Consider the following 10,400-nt stretch of genomic DNA (forward strand, 5'->3'; position numbering starts at 1 on the left):
TTATGTCTAAGTGTTCAGTTTTTCAAGTTTGTTCAACTGGAATTGCAACACCTTTTCAAATTTTGCATTTTATTTTGATATGGGAGTTTGCTTACTACAGTGTGTCTCACCACATTTTGTACTCAAACATGGTTATAAACAGAAAGTCCACGCCTGGGGATGTAGACCTGCCTGCCACATGCAACAGCCTGTGTTTGCATCATGAATTAACAGCCACAAAAACAGAAAGGCCAAACGTGGCTATAGTGATGACTGTACCGAAATATTTTTGCTTGACTCTAAAGCTTGCAAACTTGATTGCTGGTTTCTAGAGCGAGGTAGTCCTTTATCATTTTGAGTCATTTAAAATCTCTACATAGAGGTGAATTAGACTGTGAATTATCATCTTTGGTTATTTTCAGTGATGTAGATTAATGTGAATGACTAGTATGGAGTGTCATTGAAGGAATATAAATAAAGAACTGGTTAACATTCACAAATATGTTATTTTATAAACACAATATATATGTTGGACCCTTAAATATAAAACAACTAAAAAGCACATCATGACTAAAAAAAAAAAAAAAATCACAGAACTACTGTTATGTATGGGTTATATACCAATTGTGTCCATACTCCAGAAAAACAGCTGAACTGTCATGATAATTGAAGTATAGTGTGCATTTGACTTGTATAGACTGCAGGTAATTTGTAGTCAGGTATAGTTTATGTTTTACTTCAAGCAGCACATCCTTTATAATGATTGTTAAACCTTTGCTTTCAAGAATGTTAACTGCCAATTTAAAAGCATGTTCATGACTTGGTATGGCTTTCATTTTCCTTCAAGTGTATTCATAACTCTGCTTTCTGGGAAGAGAATGGTCTCTTCAGTTAAAAGAAAGTATGGCCTTTCATTTTTGAGGGATGGTTGACCACATGCATATATCACTGTTTCATCATCCCTCTGAGGTCTATATAGTAATCTCTCTTTCAATTTTTAAAAAATTTTTTAGGCGGGTCTCATTATACTCAGTATGCTCAGGCTGGTCTTAAGCTCCTGGGCTCAAGTGATGTTCTGCCCCAGCCTCCCATGTAGCATGTACCACCATGACCGGCTATTTAGTATAATTTGTCTTGATTAATCAGTTCTTACTTAATGGAAATGCAGATAAATCATTATCAATTGAACTTACACTTTTATTTTTGAGGTGTGTGTGTGTGTGTGTGTGTGTGTGTGTGTGTGTGGCTGAGGATCAAATCCAGGGCCTCACGAATGTTAGGCAAGTGCTCTAGCACTATACTACACTTCCAGCCCCTTTAAACCTTCCTATCTCTCCATATCTCTACAGGGGAACATATATAAACTTTATAGTTTACTATCATTTCAGTAAACTTCAGATATTTATTTTTGCTGCTCTGGCCTTAACCTTTAGTCATCTGGAAACCCTTTTCCTAACAGTCCAATTTATCACACCTTACTTTGCTTATTAGTAAAATTCCGTTCTACTATGACCTTTACAGATCCCCGAAGAGTTCTCAGAAAGACTAGATGTTATATCTTAAATATAAAATTCTGTTTTTTAGTAGAAAACCTGATCTGAAATAATTATTTCCAAGAGTTTAAGTCAATAATCATGTTGAATTTAAGAGGAAAATGTCATTAACAGAATTAATAATAGAGTAATTCTGTTTTGAAGAACTATTATATGTCTAACCCTCATAAATCCAAGAGGTAAGTACTATTGCCATTTCAATTTTTCAGATGAGGACACCAAGACCAAAGAAGTAAAACAAGTTGATTAAGATCATCTGGCTATTAAGATATAAGGCCAGGAATCTGACCCTGGAGACCACTCAACTACAGCTATAAGCAGCTTTATAAATATCACTTTAAAAGCCTTCCTTTCACAAATATGAAGGGAGCATTTGATGATTAGGATTTACTGCTGCATGAGTTAACGTGCTGTGATATTTAAAAAGAAATACCTATTCTTACATGCATCCTTCTTACATATTTATAGAACCAATGAGAAAAGTTCTAAATGTACTTAACTCAGAAGATATTCAACCAGGATTACGCATCTTTCTTCTTAATACATTAAATAACTCGTGGCCAAGATAACAGAGATTGTTTAAATATCAAGAGGAAATTTAAATACCTTTTATAACCATTTGGTTTTCTAAAGGGGGATGGCATATTGAACTGAAAAAAAATCAAGAAAGAATAAATCTTTGGTTTTAACTGCATTTGACATTTTACCTTGAGTTTACAGCATATTTAAAAATCACTTAGAGAAAATGAAACATTGATTGGGATTAAAATTCAAAAAGGTTCATTTCAATCCTAATCTTTTCTCAAATTCAGACCCGTATTTTAAATTGTCTCTAGCCTACTTTTGCTGGAATCTTCTATAAGAAGCATCTCATTCTGTGTCTAAACTTGGCTTCCTTCTTGGTAAATCTCCTGCAGTGAAGGGTGAAGATGGGTCCTCCCTAGAGCCCCTGCCAGACACTTGAGTCTTGTACCTGACTCTTCCTTCCTGCTCACTCACTCCACTCCCTCAGTTCAGCCTAACAAATGTCTATTGAATCTATTTTCTCTCCATTTCCCCTAATTTAGAACTCAACAGCTTCTTCACCAGTTTGCCTACTTCACCATCTTTTCCATTCTCCACACAAGATCCACAACGCTGATCCACAACACAAGACCTTTCTAAACCACAACATTGCTGACTTTTTCACTCCCTTAACACCTGAAGTAGCTCTCCATTACTTTCAGGTACCAGTCTAAACTCCTTAATAAAATTAGCAAACCCCTGCCTCCCTGCTCCTTACTGACCTCTCCAGCCTTGGCCCATCCTGCCTCCACAAAGCAGGATAAACTGCCCATATAGTGTGTAGCAAATAGAAGGAACCATGAGTTTTATTCCTCTTATATATCATTTTCTTAGGGAAATTATAGTTTTCTCTTATCCAACAAATTCTTAATAGGGCACCTATTATATGCCAAACACTGGTGGTAAAATAGCTAAGGGTACCAGATATGAAATAGATACCAGAGATGAAAAGATTTTAATATCTAAAAACAATAGAAAATAACCTAATTTTAGCTATGTCCTTGAAAGGGTCAGTCTTTGGGTTTTGGGGTTTTGTTTTTTGAAGAGGGGGTGTTGGTGATAGAACCCAAAGGTGGTTTACCATTGGACTACATTCCCAGCCCTTTCTGTTTTGAGACAGGATCTTGCAAAGTTGCTTATGGCCTTGCTAACTTGCAGAGGCTGGCCTTGAACTTGGAATCCTCCTGCCTCAACCTTCCGAGTTGCTGGGACTACAGGTGGGCACCATCAAATGGACATAAATGTCAGTTTGTAGAATTGCAGCTGTTTAGGACTTTGCCACTCTCCAGCAGAAACCAAGGCAGAGACGACTAGTACCCAAGAAGTAAGTCAATCTATATCAGATCAATAGCTATATTTAATATGAGTTAAATGTTAAGACTAAATGTACTATAAAAAATAGGCCATAAAAGAAGAAATGTTTATTGAATTAGTGCCTTTCTTTGTTAAGAGGTAAATTATCTTAAAGGAATGAAGTTTTAAAAGTTATCTTAATGTTCGTACTTTGCTAATTTAACAAATATATAAAATCATTATCATTATCAGAATTAGATTTAATAATTTTATTAGTTTCTAGTCTTTTTGGTCTGTTTGTACCAGCAGAGTGTATCGCCTAAGGCGGAAGCCTACATTCTCTTAATATATTGATATGATGAATGGTATATGTGAGAAGAATCTGATGATAGGATATAGGGCAGATATAGAGCTCTTTTAGATTATTTAGAAGTTGGAAAGCCTGGGTGTAATTTTAATTTGTACCAGACTTAGCCTAGGGAATCCTTAAAAGGTCTACTTTTATCAGAAATGATAGATAAGTTCAGGCCGCTATCTTATTTCAGTTCTATTAGTATCTTTGCAGTTTTCCTTAACAGTCATGATAAAGTGAAAATATAGGCTTTAGTATCCCTTTTGTAGTTTTAACGATACTTCAAATGTGTCATGTTATTCCCCAAGGAACAATTCATTTCCATGATTAAAAAAATCAAAATAACATCTTTAAGACTATCTTAGTAAATACCAGTTATATTCTTTTATATTATTATTGCTTTTTCTTTTTTCTTTTTTTTTTTTGGCTATATAGGGTATTGGATCTAGGGCCTCATGCATGTCCTCTACCACTGAGCTACATCCCCAGCTCCTCAATCTTAAAAACATATAAAATATTTTCAAAAAGAAAAATGTTCATGTGAACTGTGAACTCAAATCTGAAGCAATGTTTAGATGTCATGCAACATTTCCCTGGGACAGAACTGTAGGAGTTGACCCTTCATGAAATCTATTTTAAACCTGTTGTACAATAAATATAGTCCACTTTGCAAACTCACACACATTACTTTTTAAAAATCTCATGAAAAACCATATCCACATGCAATGCTTATCTGGCATTTTCTCTTCCATTTCCTTTTTTTTGAAAAAAGATCTCACAATCCACAAACGAGTTACAGCCCACAGTTCCTAAAACAGTGCTACAGTGAACACATTGACTGGATCAGAGATACCCCAGGGTTTTGTTTCCAGCCTAAAATATTTTTGTTCTCCCTTATATTTAAGGTTTTAACAAATGGAAAATTCTGAGTAAGTCTGGCTTTTTTCCTTTCACTTGATGAAGGGTTTCTACAGTGTTTACTAGAGCATTTTTACTTTTCGTGTGCATCCTTGGATATTTTTGTATGTTGGGTAGTATTAGGGGTAAAAAGTGGAGGGGGGTTGTAGTCCTGAGGAGATCATCCTTGCTGTAGGCTATCCATGGCCATATTATGACAATTAACTGTAGTTAGAGTTTAGTGGCTCATGAGCTCATCACTAATTCCTATGGGTCCTTTCTTAATTCAGAAGACGTTGGTCTTCTGAATCCACCAAAACTAAAATAAATAAATCCACCAAAACTAAAATAAATAAATAAATAAATAATCCACAAGTTTGTGCTTTTGACACCCCCAAGAACCTGCAAGCCTCTTCCACATGAAAGAAAGCTGATCAAGCTCATCAGAAGGGAGGAGGACATTAACTGGTGTCCAGCTGCCTGACACCTGAATATCCTGTGCCCTCAATCTTTACTAATAAGGTCCTAGGGGTAAGTGGGATGATTCTATCCCCAAACTGAGTCATAAAACTAAGGGCTTTCTTGTGAATAGGCCCCCTGTTGAGACATTGCTCAACTACAATAGAGCAAGTTAGACCTCAGTCCCATGCTAACCACACCACCTTGGTGGAGAATTCCATTCCTGTAAGCTACTTCTATTTGGCTATTTCCATTATGGCCCATGTCCCTCAGGCTGCCACTGATTTTCTGTTTGTCCTTGTAGAGAGCTAAGCCCTCTCTGTAGTACTCTGTCTTCTGCCACTAGAAAATAACCTGGAGCAAATACTGAACTTAGACCATTGTAAGTACCTTTAGTAATTAGGTTTTTGTTTCTCCTCCCTACAAAGCAGTGCAGGAAAGGGGCTAACATGGGGAAACCTGTCATATATGTCTTTCCATCTCAGTGACAGGGGAAGGAATTCAACCGGGGTTTATAGTGTGCAAGTGACATTAATTCAAATACTGTTTACCTTAAAGCTCTAATTATCATCTATATGCTTCAGAATGCAGATTCCCACCCCTACCCCCATCTTCTTCACTAAGAATATTGGGAAAGGTGTAGGCAATTAATTTGAGAAATGTCATTTTCCAAAGTTAAAGGGATGGGGAAAGGAGATGGTGGGGGATAAGGATTGGAATCACCTAGAGGAGCATTCTTTTTTTTTTTTTTTTTTTTTTATAATGGGGATTCAGCCCAGGGGCACTTAACCACTGAGCCACATTCCCAGCTCTTTTTTATTTTTTGAGACAGGGTCTTGCTAAGTTGTTTAGGGCCTAAGTTGCTGAGGCTCTTTGAACTTGGAATCCTCCTGCCTCAGCCTCCCTTGGATTACAGGTGTGCATCCCCACTTCCGGCAGCATTCTTCAATCTTCCACACCTACATATACATACGCATATATACATATATGTATATACACATACATATATATGCATCTCAAGTGTTAGTGTCTTTTTCCAACTTGATTGTGCAGATTTGAAAATCTACATTATTTAAGCTACAATTTAAATGTAAACTTATAGTTGTAAACTATATAATTTAGTCTATTTAAAATCATTTATTAATTTGCATTCTTAAATACTCATTCATATTTAATATCAAATTACACAAATTTGTACTAATTTTAAAAATTGTTTTTTTCTCAATTCTATTCGAACTCTTCATATGAATCTTCTACAGCTGGGTCTTTATCAATCTTTGAAACAACATTTTTTGTGATCATGAAACCAGTATGGAAAACCAGGATCTGGTCCTTGTTCCCCTGGTGTTGAAGATAAAACACCAAGAAATACCCAGGGAAGAACAAAAAGTTTTATTTTAAAGGATGGAACAGAGAAAAAGAGACTTCTCTGGAAAGAAGGGGGTCCAGGGCTGGTGGCTGAGTGGGGTGTCTTGCCCCTTGTATAGATTTTTGGGTTTTTTCTTCTCGGTGTTCCTCCTCCCATCCTGCCTACTGGTGACCAAAAGTGCAGGAAAGGCGTCCCCCAGGGGGTACTCATTAACAACTCCTTGCTGGGAGGAACAATTCCCTGGAAGCCAGGTAAACATGGCAACAGGTTTCCAGGAGGAGGAAGTGTTCTGGAGCATTTTATTTTGAATCAGCCCCCATCTTCCTAACCCAATCATTCATTATATATCTGCTCTATTTGTCCTTTGCCCTGGTTTCAATCTAACAAGTTCCTTCCAGTTATTTAAGATAAAACAAGCTTTAAATTGAGTAGGTTGTTGTTAGTGGAGATTTTACTGAATTTCATGTACCCTTCCTTAAATATTAGACAGTTTTTTTCCCCAAGTACTGAGGATTGAACCCAGGACCTTGTACACGTTAGGCAAGTACTTGGCTACCAAGCTCCCCCTAACCCTGGACAGTTTTTTGTTTTTTACTACATATTTACCATCTCCACAAATGAGTACTTCTCATATTTCTTTATTTGATGATTACTTAAAAGCCTACTAATTTCCAATATGTGTTTGGCAAGCTCCTACCCTCAGGAATAATTAGTAAACATGTTTTTGCCTTTTTCCCCCTATTTTGTTGGGTGAGTTTTATAACTGAAAACTGCCATCACTTCAGGTTCTTTCAAGACATCATGTCTTCCTGAAGAGTACTTGGTTTAAAAAGGACAAAGTAAAGACAAAAATATAAAGCAGCTTTTCTGATAAATTATATTTTTGGAAAAATTTCACTTCCTATTCTGGCATACATTGTATATATTCCTATTTAAGAACATCTGCACCTAAACCTAATTTCCAATCCCCCCAGGGAAGTTAAACTGGCCCCAGTATTTTCTCATGGGATGCTAGAAGGGAGATTGATTGGGGCATACCTGCACCTTTTGGTTGTGTAGGGCTAAAGAATAAACCATAGAAAATCCTGGGCTGCTTTTTAGAAGTTGATGAATTGGTTATTATTCAAAGTTTGCCTATAGTTGTAAATTGCATTTTAATGGGAAGCAGCATGGGGTTGTTTGATTATTCTGACATTCGTAATATTGCCCCAAATGCCTTGTGGCTGAATTATAAGAAGTTCCTTAATTCATCTATAAGCTGATCTTTGTCTATAAAGAATGTTTCATGTATCTATGAATGATATTTTTTTGAAGTTTGTGGATGCTATAGTGGTGAATAAAATATCAATTTGTTTAAAAGAATTGAACTCAGAAATTTTTTTTCTCATTTTGCATTTTCCTCATGAATAGAAATCAATCAACTGCTTTCACTGTGGGGAACTAAGTTTTAAGGTATTCAGGTTAGTTTCATCACTCAGCAAGTGGCCAAAAGAGGTACAGAAAATGAAAAATTGGGGTGACTGAGGCACAAGAAAAAAAGGCAGGAGTAGAGTGGCAGAGGGACAGTGCCCCAAAGAGCTATTAGGAGGGAACTCAGAAGGAGAGGGGAGACATAATAAGGCCCCAGATGTCTGCTAGCACACCCTGAAGTGCCTGTCTTCTCACCCATGAACTGAAAGTTTTATCTTAACTGCAGGTGTTTCCTTTAGAGTTAAACTTAGAAAATGAAATCACTCTTGCCAAACTCATGGGTTCATCAGGACTAAAGACCAAGGAAGATAAGTATTGTAATTTTTGTTACTAATTTTAAATTATGGGGAAAAAGATAAAGAAATGCAATCCATGCAAATAAAGCAAAAGCATAATCCTATGAATTTCTTTTTCCTCATCCCTGATACCAAAAGCTATAATTCTGGAGATGTCAGGAAATTCAAAGCTATACTAGCAAATTGTATAATAAAAAAGCTACAGTAAAAAATTTTTAAAATAGTGTTGCATAGCCTGGTGTGGTGGCACATGCTTGTAATTCCAGCCACTGTAGAACTGCAAACTCAAGGCAACCTCAGCAACTTAGTGAGGCCCTAAGCAACTTGGCAAGACCCTGTCTCAAAATAAAACATAAAAAGGGCTTGGGATGTAGCTCAGTGGTAAAGCAACCCTGGGTGGGTTCTATTTCTAGTACAAAATAAATAAATAAATTGTAAACAACCATTTGCTATTGTATTTAGAAAACACTTCCTTGCTTATTCATAGGAAAAAAACTTTTAAAATGAGAAATGGTGTCCTATAAGTTATCTGATAGAAGGAACCTACTAAACTAGTATTAGGAGGGTCCCTACTTCGTTTCAAATATACTCACTTGATATTTTCTCTGATATATTATTATTAAAATGTTAAAATTGAATAAACAGGTAAAGCATAACATGAGTATTACAGAAACTGAGGAAAAAAAAAAAAAAAAAAAACGAAGAGATTTTGTCTCCTGGATCTCTCCACTGACTACCAGATGTTAAGCAAAAGCACAGCTAATAAACCTGCAGTAAGCGGGGGGGGGGGGGGGGGGGGGGGGGGGGGGGGGGGCCGCAGGTAAAAACAAAGAACTCCTTCCTAGCTGATATTCTGTTTAGGTAACCAGAATTTAAACTCATTTCCCTGATAATAACATAATCAACATCTCTATTACAATACCAGCCACATTACAGTGGTAATATGTCTTATGTTTCTTATTAACCAATCCAAAGAGGAAATCCTAGGGGGAAAACAAGAAAACAACTGTGGCAGGTTTTATTTCTTCTTTCATTTCTGAAAAAAATTTAAAAATTCTAAGAATTCAAAGTAATTAATAAAATGTTTATAGTTAAGACCATATATGGCTTTCCAAGCTGTTTCTCTTTTTAAAATTTTACTTTAGTAAGATATTGTGTAAAATTAGACAATTCATATTATACATCTAAGTGATAACAGCATTGTTGTTTGTAAATATCTTTATTATAGAAAAGTATCTAAAATGGGATTTCAACTCTTAAAATATCTATGCTTAGGCTCACGATAATATACTAAAATATTAATCACAGCCATTTCTGATCAGGAGGATTGTGGGATATTTCAATTTTGTTCATAATCTAAATACTGAACAATAATCACATTGTTTTGATGATCAGGAAATAAGTAATTTTAAAAATAAGTTTCTAATGCTGAAGAATAACTATCTTAAAATGTGTGACCCAAAAATAGCACTGAAATTTTAAGAAACATATCTCTCTTTTCAAATGGTGGGGGAAAGGTCTGGTGTGACACAGATGGCCTGATTCCTTCTCAGTTTAGAAAAAACAATCCAGGTTTCAGAGTCTGAAGACCTGCATTGGAATCAGGGTTCTAAATTTCTGGACAGTTGTTGAAGTTTTTAAGAATCTTCATGAAATAAATTTCAAATTTTATTTTGAAATTAATAAATATAAATTAATAAATATAATAAATTCAAATTAATAAATATAAATCTAAAAAAAAGAAATCCTCAGAAGGGTAAGAACTTGTAGTTGAAAACTGAAAACTTAAGTGAATAACTTGATTCCCCCAAGACCTCAATTGTCTTTATCTGTAAAATGAATATAAATAATCTGTGCCATTGCCTGTTATAAGAATAAATAAGTTGATCTTTGTTGAATGCCTGAAACACTATACAGTAGATACTAAGTCCAGACCTTGCTCTAGAGTGCAAATGGAGGTGGGAAAGGAAAAAAAAAAATTATACCAATATACCAAATTTCATATGGGTTAGAACTTACTTGCCTGATGTAGTTTATAACTTCCTTCTAAGAAGAAATAAGTGTTCTTGATAAAATATAAGCAATTTTGGATAAATTTAAATTTTCTGGGGAAACTAGCTTCCTTCCCTCCCAGCTGACTCTGTCAAGAATCTATTGACTTTTTAAAT

The sequence above is a fragment of the Callospermophilus lateralis genome, chromosome 6, assembly GCF_048772815.1.
Source record: "Callospermophilus lateralis isolate mCalLat2 chromosome 6, mCalLat2.hap1, whole genome shotgun sequence".
Lineage (NCBI taxonomy): Eukaryota > Metazoa > Chordata > Mammalia > Rodentia > Sciuridae > Callospermophilus > Callospermophilus lateralis.